The sequence below is a fragment of the Leptinotarsa decemlineata genome, unplaced genomic scaffold (assembly GCF_025532065.1).
Source record: "Leptinotarsa decemlineata unplaced genomic scaffold, Ldec_3_MD MMD2_tig00000008_RagTag_RagTag, whole genome shotgun sequence".
NCBI lineage: Eukaryota > Metazoa > Arthropoda > Insecta > Coleoptera > Chrysomelidae > Leptinotarsa > Leptinotarsa decemlineata.
In genome coordinates this window covers 11135771-11152818 of record NW_027412537.1, presented here as the reverse complement: position 1 = coordinate 11152818, position 17048 = coordinate 11135771, and the positions used below count along the sequence as shown (strand labels likewise).

The window sequence follows — 17048 nt, the reverse complement described above, 5'->3', positions numbered from 1 at the left end:
GTTTAAAATCTGTTTTTCCGTTAACCAGCTGTCGCATCTCTACTAACGACAACCCTCAGAAGTCGAAACTTGTGCAAGCTAAGGATTAACGAGGTATTACCTTTTAACGTGTGATTAATACAGTTATTTAGATAATAATATTCAGGATTTCGGATTGTTATCAAATAACTCTTTCTTTATTGATATGCTATTTATAAACCGAATTGAACGTTTTGGAACCACACTAAAAATATGGAAATATGGTGAATTGAAAGAGGTATATTTTAGGAAATACACATTTTTGGGAAAGACAGGTTTTGGTCATTGAAGATGACAGTGAAATGTCACGTCTTCAATAGGTCTATCAGCTACTGAAATTATTTCTGGAAGTTTTTTTTTCAACGTTTGTATTGGTTTGAGAACTGTGACCATATTCAACCTATTATGAAATGATTTCTATCGGTAAACGTGGAAAATATCCCATTCTGGAATAGGATATCCCTGGATCGCCATACTCAAGTGTTCCTGGAAGTTCAGGCGCTTGTCCAGGATCACTCCCAGATATCTCGCGCTCTTCTGCTCGTCAATGCACTCATCCTTAACTCGCAACTTCCTGAAGATCTTCACATTCGTGAATTTCCTCGTGAAGTTTACGAGTTCAGTTTTATCGGAATTTATTTCGATTCAATTTTGTTCGAAATACTGCACGACTAGCCTATCGAGGTGGATCTGAAGCTGCTGCTTCGCCACCTCGCTCGAGAAAGAGTGCGCGTAAATCGCGGTGTCATCCGCGAAAATACCCACCTTCGTCCTCGAGAACATAGGGAAGTCATGCGTATATAATGAATATAAGTGCGGTGACAAACAGGACCCCTGCGGGACACCTGCTTTGATTGAATAATTCGCAGATGTGGTTTGGTCCACTCTTATATGAAAAGTTCGGTTGCTCAAGTAGGATTCTAGAATCCTAATCACGAATGAAGCATGCCTGTCGACCACATTTTGGCGACACACCCTTCTATCCAAATTTTATCGAAAGCTTTCTTGATATCTAACAGGACCATAATTGTACTCTTCCCTTGGTTGAAGGACTCCCTCACCTCGTGAACAACCCGGACCAGTTGCGATGTCGTATTCCGACCTGACCGGAACCCGAGGTTGCTTCTCGGGGATGAGTTTCATCCTATCTTCCAGGCGGAGAAGTCTGCTTAGGATGATTTTATCAATAACCTTCGCGACCGAACTGAGAAGCGAGATCGGTCGGTAGCTATCAATACGTGTTTTGATTTTTCCTGGTTTCGGAACGGGCACTACCACCGCTGTTTCAGACAATCTGGGTAATGCTGGTGGGTATGCACCAGTTGTACGATACCCTTTCGCGGTAGGTTGCGGAGCAGAACTGCATCAATCCCATCAATGCCTGGATACAGAATTTCTAACCAGTTTATCAGAATTCTCTCAACACCGAAAACTAACTCGAACAGAAACATATACACAAAAAATCCAGAAATCATATTCAACGAAATAAACAAACTGAATGTTGTTTACTTTCAATTCGAGTAAATGAAATGTATTTTCCGCAATGCCCTTTGTGTATCTCGCTGTATCTTGGGGCGTTGCTTTCCAAATGAGATACAGTCCACAAGAGACATTTTCTTTCCATTTTCAGATGCGGAAATTGAAATTTTTTCCAAATAATGTTTATTTCACTAGACTGGTCGCGTGATATTCTTTATTTCATGAATGTATCGGAAAATGTAAAATTAGGTTTCCTTTTATTGGTTAAATACAAAAGCTCCTACATGTTTTAAGTGAACAATAAAAATTTAGGTCTGTGATATAATAACGAAGGATCAAAGTTGCGGTATGAAGACATGAATGAATGAAAAATTGAACTGAAGAATGTGACCTGGCCGGGATTTCAACCCGGATCTCCTGTTGGCTAGACAGGCGCATTCACCAACTACGCAACGGAGATCCCAAGCACATTTTTCAATTCAGTTTTTTGTCATTTATGTCTGCATACAACAAATTTGATCTTTCTTCCATGTTGAAAGAATTTTGAGTTTTGAACACTGGAATAAAAGTTTCTACCAATCGTATGCACCCAATTGCACTCATTTCAGTTCTGCACTGGTTCAGAAAACACGCATCTCCTGGTGATGCCTTGGGAATCGGATATCGGGATACTGGTTTATCTTTAGAGTGGAAAAAGGATATTAACTGTATAAAGGAAACAATTCATCCACACGCAAAAGTTTCTTCATTTCAACTCTTCATGACAAGGTTTTTTGCCTAATCTTCGAAATACTGTTTATTCTTCCTACTGAAGATAAATACTTGGTGATCGAAAGACGTGTCGAGGTGTTAAAATAAAGGTTTGGTTTTGGAAAAAACTCCAGTAATATCCATTACTACACCAAATGTTCCAAACAATGCATCAGAACTACACTGAAAGCTGAAATAACCTACTTATAACTCATGATGCACTCTTTGAAACCTTTGGTGTAGTAATGAATATTACTGGAGTTTTTTCCCCAACACCAAATCGTTATTTTCAACACCTCGACACGTGTTTCGATCACCAAGTGATCATCTTCATAGAGAAAGATTAAAACTAAAGACTAGTGCGAGCTAATCCTACTTATGCTATAAAGGTAACTCATACAGGTAAACCATCCAGGCATACCAACCTAAATTAATTTTACAATTTTGCCTTATCTATTATTTTACAATATATGTTTATATAAAACAATTTTCAGCTATATAGAAATTAATTTCACAATATTGCCTATTCAAATTCATTTTTTCAATGTGTCCTTATATAGTAATCAGTAAATTCAACAACATTATTTTATTTTATTTTAACAAGCTATATAGTATGCTCATTGGTATAGGTCCGTCATCGTTATCCATAATAATATTGTGTTTACTTATTTCTACACTCTCATAGGCATCTAGTTGCCTGTTGTTGTTAACTTGTCTAACTAATCTTAATGAACTGAAGTCTATGGAATGGTTTTGTTGTTAAATATGATGGGCGACTGCTGATTTTTCAAGCCTTCCATATTTCAAGTGTGCTATGTGTTCTTTATATCTTACTTTAATAGATCTTTTTGTCTGTTCATAATATTTTGCATCGCAGTCCTTACATTCAATTTCGTGAATTCCAGACTTTTCCGAATTCTCGACTTTGTCTTTTGGACTTCCCAAAAGGCTCTGTAGTATATGAATTGTTTCAAAAATTACCTTCATACCTAATTCCTTGAAAATCTTTCCAAAGTTCCTCGTATATTGGTGGTATGGAACTGAGATGTATTTATCTTGGTTTTTGTCCTTTCTGAAAGTCGAGATTTCGTTCATTCTTAACCTAAACTTCTTTTTCCTTATTATGTCATCTACAATACCCCTCGAGAAACAGTTAGTGGCTGCTATTTCCTATATTGTACGTCTTTCTTTTTTGAACCTATCATGTGTTAGAGGGAAAGTCAAAAGACTATGCACTAAAAAATTCAACCCAGCACGTTTATGCTGTCCACAGTGATGTGAACTGCCAGAAATATACCTGTATGTGCTTGTTTCTTTTCTACATATATCGTATTCTAACCCTCCTTATTGGCACCTCATTACGAAAACGTCAAGAAATGATAGTTGTCCCTTATTTTCTAACTCATATGTGAATTTTATTGATGGACATCTATTATTTAAAATGGAAACAAAGTCGTCAATATTCGATTTTTTGGTATCGAATATCGCGAAAATATCATCCACATACCTTAGCCAAATCCTAGGAAAATACTTCGACTTTTCTTTGGTTTCCATTTCGAATCTGCTCATGAACAGGTCTGCCAGGTAGGGGGACAGGGGATTTCCCATGGCCGTTCCTTCCTGTTGTTCAAAGAAAGCAATTTTCTACCTGGAACCGATTTTGTTCCATACACAAATTAGTAAGAGAAACGAATTCATCGATTTCGTTGTTATTGAAATTATTTTTCTCTAGTAATTCCCCGAGGTATTGCAAGGTCTGTGGAATTGGGACGCTAGGAAATAAGGAACTAACATCAAAAGGAACCAAAATTTCACCTTCTTGCAGAACCACGTTTTTTGAATGTTGTATGAACTCTAAAGAGTTTTTTATACTAAAACCTGGTTCCGCAATAGACAAGGTTTCAAACTCTTCAGTGAGCCACTTTGCCATTGGGTAGGTAGAAGCTCCAATAGCTGACACGATGGTTTTCCCAGTTTGTGGATTTTTGGGAGGCAATATATTGCCTCCCACAACGAGTACAGGTACTGTTACCGCCAGACTTTCCGAACCGTCCTGAAATTTGCAATTGGATGCTGAAAATGATTAGAAGAAATTGTGACTTTCTGAAGACGATAGAATTTACAGACAAATGTAGTTTTTCTCGAGACGAGATTATTAATTTTCATCAGCCCACATATGGGCTGATGAAAACCCTCACGCTATTGTCGAAACTGACCATCCGCAATAACTCCGAGCCGTGTGGCTCGGAGTTATTGGGGATGATTTAATTGGGCCTCATTTCCTACCTCCTCGATTGAATAGTGAGGCATACGTTCAATTTTTAAGAGAAGTGCATCCAGTACTGCTGGAGAAAGTTTTTTTGGGCGTCAGAAGGGATATGTTTTCATGCATGATGGGACTCCCGCCCATTTTAGTCAAGTAGCACGTCAGCATTCAACTGAAACATATGCAAATCAGTGTATGGGTCGTGGAGGACCACAGAACTGGCCCGCTCGATCCCCGGATCTTAATCCCCTCGATTTCTCTATTTGGGGCCATTTACGGCATTTAGTTGTTTATCGTACTCCTGTTCTCGATGTAGAGGATTTAAGAAACCGCATCATCAATGCGTGCAGGGTTATCAGGGTGACTCCAGGAATAGTTGATCGAATACATGGCTCAATGCGCCGACGCATGCGCATGCGTAATGTTTAAAGACAGACATATTGAACATTTACTATGATTTCTTCATGTTGTGTGTTTTGTTATTAATAAATTAGTTTTGTTTATTACCCTTAAATCGTTTAATGCAGGTACTAACTACAAAATAACAATAAATCCAGTTGGCATTTATGACGATGTATCTCTGTAGTTGTTCGTAAAATAATTTTTTGCTGCGAACTGGTTCGTTTTGGAAAAAAAACCCAAGAGACATTTTTTGTTTAGAATGAAACAGGCTATCGGAAATTAATTTTTAAATGGTAAACAAATAATAAGACAAAAACTTACACTGAAAATAAATTTTACCCCTCACAACTATGGGGTAAACCAAATAAATTACTGGCAAGTGTCTTTTTGGTAGTGCAAAACGTCAGGTTAAATTCAATGTTGTAACTTTTTTAGTGCTTGTGAAAAAAAATTGTTATACAAATTTCATGTACCCCCTTTAAGGGGCTGTATCTTAACAAGGGGTGCTCCAATGAAGTTTCTTTATATGAAAGATCCTATCAGTTACACCCTGTATTATGACACAATGAATACTTATTATTATCAAAATTGTCATTTTCATTTTGGAGCCAGTATGAAGAAATGTACTACAGTCATCCAAACTAGAGCTTGCAAAGGGTATTATTTTTCTACTTTGATTAATCGTTTTGCAGAGAAATTCACATTCAGTCAATCGGATTCAAGGTATTGAATAATTCAAACTTCTTTCATTCATCTCTATTTCTATATGTATACATTTGTCTTATACTCTTTCTAGAAACTTCAACGAACAAAAATATATTATAGTGAAATCATTTATGTGAGCGATCTGTTCATATTTCCGCAAAATGAATTTATATTGCAACTTTGTGTCAGTTCGCTCACGTGTTGTCTCTTCTTCGAAATTGCCTGTTTGCCGTAAATTCTATTTCCCAGATAGAGTGGCTGGGAAGGTACAGCTATCGAACAGGCACTTTTTCATCGAAAACAAAATATATAGCATCATCCTTGATATGCAATGAAAAACAAACATCGGAAAGAAGTGCTTTTTTTGAACGCAAAATAGTATTCTTCGAAAGGAAAGGTTTCGGCTTTGAATTTTTCCATATTTATACGAAAAATATGTATGATTAAATGTTCATGTGTGTATTTTCTATAATGTTATCCAATTTGGTACTGAAGAGCCTTAGGGCAAGTGTCTTAAGGCGAAACATCGGTGTATACCAGTGAGGATGACAGTGTTCTATGTAAGTGCAATTTGTTACTATTTATTTAAATTAGAACTCATGTGAATGATATCTGATTTTTATTCCACAACGAATGTTTGAAATACAAACTGAGTAGAGAAAAGCATCTTCTGTATAATTTAGTGTTCATATAGAAGTATTTGTTTCGAAAGAATTTTTTTTCTTTCGTGTAATTCAATGTTCATATGAAAGTAGCTGTTTCAGGAGGACTTTCTTTCAGTTTGTATCTGAAAGTTACTTCTTTGCATGATCTACACATCCATGAATAAAGTTACTTTCTTCCTTTCTTTGAAAGATTCCCTAATTTTTTTTGTATTAAAACGGAGTAGTAGAAAGCCAAAAACTTTCTTTCCCAAAAATGTGGAAGTAGTTGTTTCAAAAGTATTTTTTCTTTCATGTAATTCATTATTTATATGAAAGTAATTGTTTCGAGATGGTTTTTTTCCAGTTTGTGTCTTGAAGCTAATTCTTTGGATGATCTACACATCTTTGTGAATGATTTATTTTGAAAATGAATGCTTTCTTTATTTTTCTGGAAGATTCCCACATTTTTTGTATGAAGATGCAGAAGTAGAAAGCCAAAAACCTTCCTAATAAAAAATTCATCTCTTCTCGAAATATACATCTTCTAATTCAAGCAGAATATAGTTCCAATATTTATTCTCAATTTATAGTCCGGTCAATTCAGACATTCGAAGCTATCTAAATTCCTACCAAGCTGAAAATCAGTAAGTTCATTTGAAATATGATTAAGAATGGAATTTGAAAGTTTCCTATCTTTCCCCTGTATGAAAAAAAATTATTCAAGATCAAAGGTCAAAAAGTCTTTCGCGATTTTCAGCAAAACGGTGGGTTTTATCATAAAAATACCTTCGACAAAAATTGTAGACCATAACATTATCTACATAAAATTTTTCAAAACTTTTTTTCCTACGAGCCACCGTTTTTTAGATATAACGATTTTAAAATTTCACTAGTTCGGACTTCCATTGTCTAATATATAAAATGATTTGAAATCCCTGAGACACCTAAAAGAGAAGAATTAAAAAATGAATAGCTGAAAATGAAAATTATAGTAGGCAAAAAACCTGAAATGAAATAACAGTGAAATAAAATACAAGTAAAAATAGAACAATTGAACCAAAATTAAATAAAAATAAAGAAATTAAAAATAAAAATTGAAAATACAAGGTTGAGAGATTCCAAGCAACGTTAGTTCACGACGATTCGATTGTATTTTATTTAACTGTTATTTCATTTCAGATTTTTTGCTTAATATAATTTTTATTTTCAGCTATTCATTTTTTAATTCTTCTCTTTTAAGTGTCTCAGGGATTTCAAATCATTTTATATATTAGACAATGGAAGTCCAAACTAGTGAAATTCATCATGAAACATTGTCAATCACCGTCAAACAAACGATTTAAAAAGTTGTAAAAGTTGTAATCGTCATAATATGCACATATTTCCACGCCACCTATGAGTTAATGTACTAAACGCATTTTTTTTTAATGGTTTCCTCAGTAGGCCGATTCCACGGGTCAGTTGTTATGCTGTTTAATTCGAAACTATTGCAAAATAATTGATATTAGCAGAGATTGAAACGATGAAAGCCATTTAAGTTAAAAAAAAGTAGAGAAATACAATCGTTCGATTCTTCTTCTTGCTTCTTGATCTCCTTCTTCTTGTTTGTCTTGTTCTTCTTCATCTTGCTATTGTTCTCCATCCTGAGTACATGTAAACTGCGTTAATAACGATATATTGCATGTCGCCTCATTGGAATCAAACAGATCCTTCACTGTTAGTGATCCAATATTAGAGCACGACTAGCCTGAACAATGTGTACATGTCAGAGAACAGATCAGTCCGGCTTTTTTGCAACCACATTTAGCACTGTACCCCTTTTGCAGTTGCAGAAATTGTTTTCACCAGTTTTTCTGGCGCAGGTGGAAGTAAAGTTTGGACTCGTTCTAATGCTTTGTTGATCAACTTCCAACCCCAGTCTGTAGGGTATAGCTGATAACCAAGCCACACTTTCACTTGGTAATATACCCGAAAAAGATGTTGATGAGCAGCAACTGAGGTTGGAGGAAGACAAAAGGTAATTGAACTTGTTTTTTACTTTTGGTATTTTTAACGAAACATGCATATCTATACTTATCTAAGCAGTAGTTTTTTTAGAAGCTCCATGCGTAGAAAGAAGAAAGCGAATGCGTTCAAGACTAACGGTATTTCATTTATTATACCGGCCACGCACACAATTGAACAGGGCGTATAAATTAAGGTATTTCATTCTACCTGATATTCTTATAGTTATAATTCATGTATATTTTCAATTATAAGTGTAAGTTACAATGACCGATAGGAAAATATTTCAATAACATATATTATATATCTATATAAGTGACGTACTCATGGATATTATGACGATTACAACTTTTACAACTATTTGAATCGTTATATCTCAAAAACGGTGGCTCGTAGGAAAAAAAGTATTGCCACATTTTTCGTAGATCTACAATTTTTGTCTGAAGTTTTTTTTTTATGATAAGACTTACCGTTCTGATGAAAATCGCGAAAAACTCAATTTTTTGTCCCTTCTACCGAATAATAATCCTTTGATAAAAGCATGATCTTCAGTTCCTTTTTCATTTTTCTAACAGGCAAGTTTTTAATGGAATCAGGTATTTTGTTATAAATGTTGAGACTGTTTTTATTGCGGGTATTATGAGAGTGATTCCTATCAAAAATTTCAAATAATGACATGTTTTCTTTAACAAAAATAACACATCCATACACATACATACTTGTAAGAGTAAGAATTCTCTTTTCAATAAATATTTTCCTGCAACTCTCTGTTCTAGGTAGATTGAAAACTTTTCTCAAACATTGTTTTTGTAGAATGGATATTCGCTGAGTGTCCACAGACATTCCCCAAAGGATGGTACCATATCTAATGCGACTTTCAACGTATCCATAGTAGGCCAGTAGTGCTGCATTTTGAGAAATATTTTGTGATATGACTTTGAAAGCAAAACAGTATCTTGATGAAGTTGTTGCAATATTATTTATATGACTCTTCCAGTTCAATTTTTAGTCAATTGTTAAGCCCAGAAAAGACAATTGAGGAGAAGATTCCAATGTTGTTGATCCATTACTGAGATTACAAACACTACTAGTACCATTTCGTGTAAACGTTATGGCATTCGTTTTATTGGTATTTAATTTCAGATTATGGGCTGAAAAGTAGTCTTCTAGCAGGTTCAGGTAGAAGAAGATATTGGTTTTTTCAGAAGAAGCATCATCTGAACTGAAAATCACAGAGCAATCAAAAGCATATTGCACCATAAATTCATTCACAGCGTCTGATACGTTATTAGTATATAATATATAGAGTAGAGTACCCGAGATTGACCCTTGGGGTACCCCTCAGATTATTTTCTCTTCAATTGATGTTATTAGTTCGCCGTTTATTTGATCCCTTTGAATCACGCACTGCCTTCTATTTTCCAGATATGATTTTATTAATTTGAGAGGCAAACCTCGTATGAATATTGCAGACTTTTATTTCACTCACCAGATGAGATAAACAGAAGAGGCTCCAGTATAGATCCCTGCGGGACACCCCACTTTAGTTTCAAATATTCACAACTGTTATCTGCGAGAACAACTTTTTGCTGCCTATATATATATGCGACTAAGCCACAACTCACAGTGTTCCTCAAAACCAACATAACCCATGCCATCGGTCAAATTCAGCCTGACTTATGACTTATAGGCTTCACCTATAGAAGCACATTTGAACGATGTTATAGGTATTCCACACCTAATGGTCTTTCTCTTTTAAACGAATAAAAATTTCCACACTTTGTTCTGTTCAAATTTGAAGATAGAAAGCGCTCAATTACAGTTACAGCAAAATAAATGAATTATTTTGTTATTGCGCAATCAAAAAAGGTCCTTTGAGTTTTTTCGATATTTTCGAAATTTGAGCGAATGTGCCTCTGTCGCTTTTTGTTAGAAATTTGTCGCGCTATCATACTCTTAAAAAAAAGCAGCTAAAAACTGAACTATGATAAACGTTACACTTCTCCCAATGATGCAACTTCAGTATCGAAAATTAATAGGTGGCATTATTACATACATTTTTATGAAAAAATAGCAGGCGCTCAATCATTCCACCAAGTACATCAAGACTTTTTCAGACTAATGAATGAATCGTGATTACTTCTCTTGCAAAATGTCTCGAAGAGAGATTTATGGCCGCTCCAACTGTGACGACAAAGTGATGTATCGCTTCGTTATCGGGATAGTAGGGTGCATTTGGCAGTTTGGCTGTTTATTTCACTTCGCTGCTGAAATGGGATTCAATCAAACAATTTCGTTATAGAAAAACAAGATAAGATATATCAGACAGCATTGAAAGAAAGTAATTAGGTTTTTCAACCCACTTTTTTGAGTTTTTCCATCTTCCATAATCTGTTATTGTAACATAGAACTTCATCTAGGTGTAGAAAGGTGCTTATTATTACACCCCTATCAGTAACTGCGTCAATTCAAATTATTTTTCGCAAAGAATTATATTCATCAATATTGGGTCTCCAAAATACGGCCCGCGGGCCAAATCCGGCCCGCCAGTGTCATCAATCCGGCCCGCGACAGCCAAAGATTTACGGTCATCAATCTGGCCCGCGACAGCCAATGATTACCTAATTGTTGTTACTATTGCTGTGATAAGTTGAAGAAGAAAACACAGAATGATAATTACTCGGTTTTATTTACTTGCAAGGTAAAACTTAATGACAGAAATGATGACAAAGAAAACTTAACTTAAGTATCTAAGTTTGAGCATATTTATAACTAACAAATAATTGAAATGAATCACAGTAAAACAAAAACACTAATGAAATTCATGTAATTGTGATTTTCCACCGACAATACTTTGTAGTTGTGAATCAATTTTACTTGTACCAATTATCAAAAGAGATTCAAGATGCTCATCGGTTAATTGAGATCTGTAAACATTCTTTGTGTACTTCATCTTGGAAAACGTTTTCTCACACAAGTAAGTAGTACCAAAAAACAGAAAACAACCCACGAGCAAATTTATGCAAATTATCAAATTGTTCCAGTGGAAGACTCTTATAAAATTCCAACAAAGATAAATTTTGATATTTGTTCTTAAGTATATCACTGCACCGTAAATCAATAATTTCCATTTGGACTTCCGGAGCCAGGGTTTCAATGTCAGAATCAAAATGATTTTGAGAAAGCTTAATTTCATTCGCAATGACATTAAAATCTGAAAAACGAGTATCAATATTTATCTTCAAAGCACTCAAAGTTTCGATTGCAAAATTGACGAGAAATTCAGTCTCTGTAGTGCGGCCTAATATTTCACATGTTTCAAAATGTGTGAAACATTTTTTACGTAATTGCGATTGAAATCGTATTATTTTCTGCCTGAAGGATTTGATATTGGTGTACAAATCAAGGAGAAGCTGAATTTCTCCTTGCAATCTCAAATTCAGTTCGTTCATATGATTTGTCAAATCGACATAGAAGGCAAACTTCCACATCCATTCACTATTTTCTAAATCCGCAAAAGGGCACTGCTTCTCATATAAAAAAATTTCGATCTCTGCTCGAAGTTCAAAAAAGCGCTTAAGGACTTTTTCGCAACTAAGCCAGCGTACGGCAGTATGATTTGGTAAATCATTTCCTCCAATCTGTTGAATAAACTCGCGGAATTGTCGGTGATTCAGCCTAGTGGATATGATGAAGTTAACAACTGATATGACTGGTTTTAGAACTTCAGACATACCCAAACATTTTCCGCACAAGGACTGTTGATGAATGATACAATGTAAGACTAATGGTTCTGAACCACCATCATTTTCTACAGCCTTTGACACAACCGCAACCACTCCTTTATTTTTACCATACATATTTTTGCCTCCATCAGTTGTTATAGATTTCAAAATTCTCCATCGAAGGTTCCATCCATCGAAGGCATTTTCAACTCCCTTGAGAATATCTGCCCCAGTTGTCGTGCCGTGAATACTATCAATATCAAGAAGTTCTTACACTTCACAGCTTTTATCTACTCTGCGAATAAAAATCAACACCTGAGCAGTATCTGACACAACCGTTGACTCATCCAATGCTAGAGAAAACCACTCATGATGTCCATTTTTGTCAGACAGTTGAGATCATATATTTTCTGGGATGTCTTGCACCCTCCGAGCCACGGTGTTTGCTGACAAACTGACACTTTTAAATAAATTTACCTTTTCGGGGCATAATTCTTCGGCTACTGCAATCAAGCATTCTTTTATCATTTCTCCATCGGTGAATGGTTTGCCACGTTTTCCGATTTCAAGTACCACACGAGAGATGGCGTGAGTTGCAGACTCTTTTTCAGTATTCGCTTTGGTAAACAAAGATTGCTGCGATTTGAGTCCGCGTTTCAAAGCTTCAAATTTTTCCTTCCGCAAACTTCCTGTATACTTGGAGTAACTTTGAAGATGTTTCGATTCATAGTGTCGTTTAATGTTTTAGTCTTCGAGAACAGAGCTATGGTTTCATTACAAATTGAACATAGCGCCTTATTGGAGCGTTCTGCACTGTCGATTTTTCTCTTCTTTTCCATACTAACAAATCACACATAAAATAATAAGTTGAATCAAAATACTTTTAATGACGGGTGTTACTTTATTTCACAATAGACAGTTTCGCTTCCTTCGCCTTTCCTACGCAGACTAACTCGCAGTTGCGCCGCTAGCCTTTTCATATGCAATTATTACTGCCATCTCGAGGTGATCGGAATACACTAGAGCTAAAACCAAAACTTTCTCGGAATTACGCCTAATGCCACCTAGCGGGTAGGTGAAAAAGGTAGTACATAGTACGACTACTCGCCACTAGATGTCGTTAAGTGTCACAATTCACAATAATAATTGAAATGCAAAAAAGCGTAAGTTTGCTTAGGTCACGTACTTTGCGACTATCCTAGTCTAGAAATCTAGTTAAGGGCAGAAATTGGCCCTTGGAACAAACTGAAAAAATCATTATGGCCCGAAGGCTTCAAAGTTTGGAGATCCCTGATCTATCGTATTGAATAACATCATCTATCACGTAACCTATCAGATACCTAACATTTAATACGCTAAAATTTTCCTCCTTTTTCAGAAATGGAAAAAATCTAATGGATCTGGCAATTTTTCTTTGGTCCGATTTTCAGATGTACTCGATATTATGTCAAAGGAGTTTTGAAAAGTTTGCCCTTAAAAAATCAACGAGTAATGGAAATTCCTTTTTAAAAAATTTTATTTATTAACGAAATACAACTTTCAAGCTCAAAGAACGATGTTAACAGTATGTATGCTAGTAAATGACTGACTTGAATGAAACAAATGAGCAAATAAGTTAATTCTGAAGGTAATGCTGAGTTCGCTTCTTCTCTGGTGGCGGCATAATTCAATTCCTCCCTCGGCAGATTGAACTTCAGAGGGTTACTGAGGAAGTTGAACAGTTCGAAGTTCTACTGGTGTTTCCATAGGTTCTTTGAGTCCAAATAAAAATGTTATTAGTGCAAAATTTTGATATATTTCGGGTTTCAAAGTTTTAACAACATCTGTTGTTTCATGAACATTTACCTAGCTACACAGCAAACTCAAAATGTTCAAACATCTATCATAAAATTATTGAGCGTTTTCGTTGTTAGATTGTCTAAGCATAACAAGGTCTCTATTTGAACAAACTACGTCTCTTTGATCTGAGATATTTCTGGTTGATATTGTTTTCAAATCTCGCCAATTTTTGGCACTTTGAATGTTAACTATAGTTTTTGCATTTCCTTTCAATTTGGAAATGATTGAGTTCAGCAGATAAATGTTTTGAAAATTATCTACATTAAAATTGTACTCACAGCAAAATGAGTACGACCTTGAGCATGGTATTTATCTACTAATCCACTGTAAGGGGTTGCGTCTGGATTGGCAATTCTGTCTTTTTCAGTCAGTGCTCCTTGCAGAATTGGGCTATGTTGGTGCCAAAATTCGATGAAAGGCTGATGACACTGGGTAAAGGTCTGCAATAGACTGTGTTTTCTGCGGTTTGAGAAGCCACTCCGTAATTCAAGTCCACGAACTAATCACCAAAAATTTGATTTCGCGTTCGATAATCAGTCAATGGTTAACACGAAAACTGTGCGATCGATTCGTCACAATTCCGATTATCCTACCAACTGCGCCAAAAACATCAACGAGTGATGAAAATTATTTTTCAAAAATATTTATTTATTAACGAAATACAATTTTTAAACTTATAGAATGATGTTAACAGTATGAATGCTAGTAACTGACTGAATTGAATAAAACAAATGAGCAAACAAGTAAATTCTGCAGAGTCAGGAGATAATGCCGAGTTCGCTTCTTCTCTGGTGGCGGCGTGATGTAATTCCTTTCTACACTTGTTTTGAGTTCATCATTACAATTTTTATATTCATCAGATTTTTCAAGGCGAAAAGACCCGAAAAAGGTTGATGAAAATATTTAGACAGCTTATATAACTCCACATGTTTTCCACTGAAGAGTCTCTCCCGATTCGTGTTGTAGGAAACTATCAAAAACGTTGATTTGAATAACTGTCACTTGCCATCCTCTGTCATTTACAAATTTCAGAGGGAAAATATTCCTTTTTATCTGCCATATAGCAATTCCAACAACCCCATGAGGTTTGTTAAGTTGTTTTTTGTTTATAAAAATGACAAAAAATGTCAGTACGACAATGAACATCATTGTTCAGTTAAGGTGCGTATCCACTGAGCGAACGAATGCCGAACGAACAGCGGTCACTGTGTACGTTAAAGCGAAAGCGAAGCAAATGACATCTCTACGTTCGGTTTGCCTTCGCCGTCGTTCGTGGGAAGAGCGGTACAATAAAGAGAATCACTGTTTGGTGTGGATGGGATTCGCGACTTTTAGTTTCATTCCGAAACCGAACGTCGAATTTGCGTTGAAATGTTCAGATGTTTTTCGAACAACTTCAAACATGTCAGTTAAAAGCTCCAATCCCCAATATTGATTTCGACTTTGATAAATTTTTGACATCCAATATCTTCGTTTCCTTTTTTGTTTTGTACTGGTTTTCAGTACACTTGTAATAACTATGAAAGATGATGCTGCAATAATTTTGTCAAACATATTTGCAATAAATGAAGTCAAAGCAAAATGCCTAGCGAATAGCGAACTTTTTGAACACTACATTTGGTGCGGAGTTTGCTTTATCGAAACGTAATCGTGGAATCGCTGCCGAACGAACCCCGAACTTTCGTTGTTTAGAGTTCGTTCGGCCTTCGTTTGCTCAGTGAATACGCACCTTTAGAATATTCTCATTTAGTTTTCGGTTTAACTAGTAGAAAGGTACCACGTCAACAATCTCTAAAATGGTCAATTCTCGTCCATTGGAAGAAAAAAATGAAGCGATTTTTATTTACGGTGCGACGCGTAACTTTCACAAAACCAAAAGAATCTTCAATGAACATTTCCTGAATCGTCCTATCTGTCAAAAATATTTGAGGGAACTTGTATCACAACTACCGCTAGTGTACATAACAAAAAGCCACCAGGTCATCCGTCCATTCCGGAAAAACAGCAAGTGCAAATAATTGGTGACACGGTAGTAAACCCTGAACAGTCTACTTTTTCCATCGTGTAATGTTTGTGAGGTGCCTTTTTCTACTGTTTGGAGACTTTTGAAGTCCATACAAAATTGGAATGGTATACCAATTACTGAAGATGTCCTTGATCGAAGAACAGAATTCTGCGAAATCATGACGGAAAACATTGCAAGGCATCCTACCTACATCCACAATATTTGTATGTGGCAATATTCACAGACAAAATTGCCGTTATTGGAGTGACACCAACCCTCACGTTTTCCGGGAAACACATACCCAATATCCCGAAAAAATTACCGTTTGGGCGAGAATATTGGGAAACCATATTGTAGGACCTCTATTTATTGATCAAAATTTAACAGGGGAACTGTATTTGAATGTGCTGAAAACTAATGTTGACCCTCTCATCACTGAACTTTTCAAAGCGAATCCTAATGAATTCGATATGGATATTGTATTCCAACAAGATGGAGCATCACCATATTACTCCAGACAATTAAGAGGTCCTATAGAATGGCCAGCCCGCTTGCCAGATTTGACACTTTTAGACTTTTTTATGGGGCTATTTGAAGCAAGAGGTGTATGAAACCGAACCTGCTTCAATATTGGATATACGGCAGAGAATAATTAATATTGGTAGAGATATTGACGTTACTGTGTTCGAAAATGTTCGGCGTGAAGTATCGGATAGGCTGTTCATATGTCAAGAAGTTCAAAGCAACCATTTCGGGCATCTTCTGATTCTACCTCATCTGTCAATTTCAATTCAAAATGAAGTAATCATGCATTAATTTCATTATCCCAAATTTCAATTTTTTGAGTTGACCCGTTCAACAAATAAAACATTAAACATTGAAGAAATGCACTGTATACCGGGTGATTCAAAAGTACTTTGAGACAAACTTCAGGAGGTGATTCCTCACAATATTCTAATATGAATTGTCCAAATAAATAAATGTCCGGAAACGCTTCGTTTCCAAGATACAGGATGTTGAAGTTCATTTTTATTTTCGTTTTTTTCAAATTACTTTTGAAATACTAAACCTAATCAAACGAAACTTGGTAATAGGAGGTTTTTGAGGTGTCGAATTCGAACCTGATGTTCTTATTGCTCTTACTCGTAAGGGGCGCCACCTACACGTCTTTTTCTTTTTTTTTAAGATTCATAACTTTTTTGGTCGTACTT

General features: G+C 35.7%; 1 long non-coding RNA gene across 2 annotated transcripts in view; it reads left to right on the top strand.

Annotated features, from left to right (window-relative positions):
• The window catches only part of LOC141480712 (uncharacterized), a 390701-nt gene that overhangs the window by 104610 nt on the left and 269043 nt on the right, over nucleotides 1-17048 (top strand). The window lies entirely within an intron of this gene.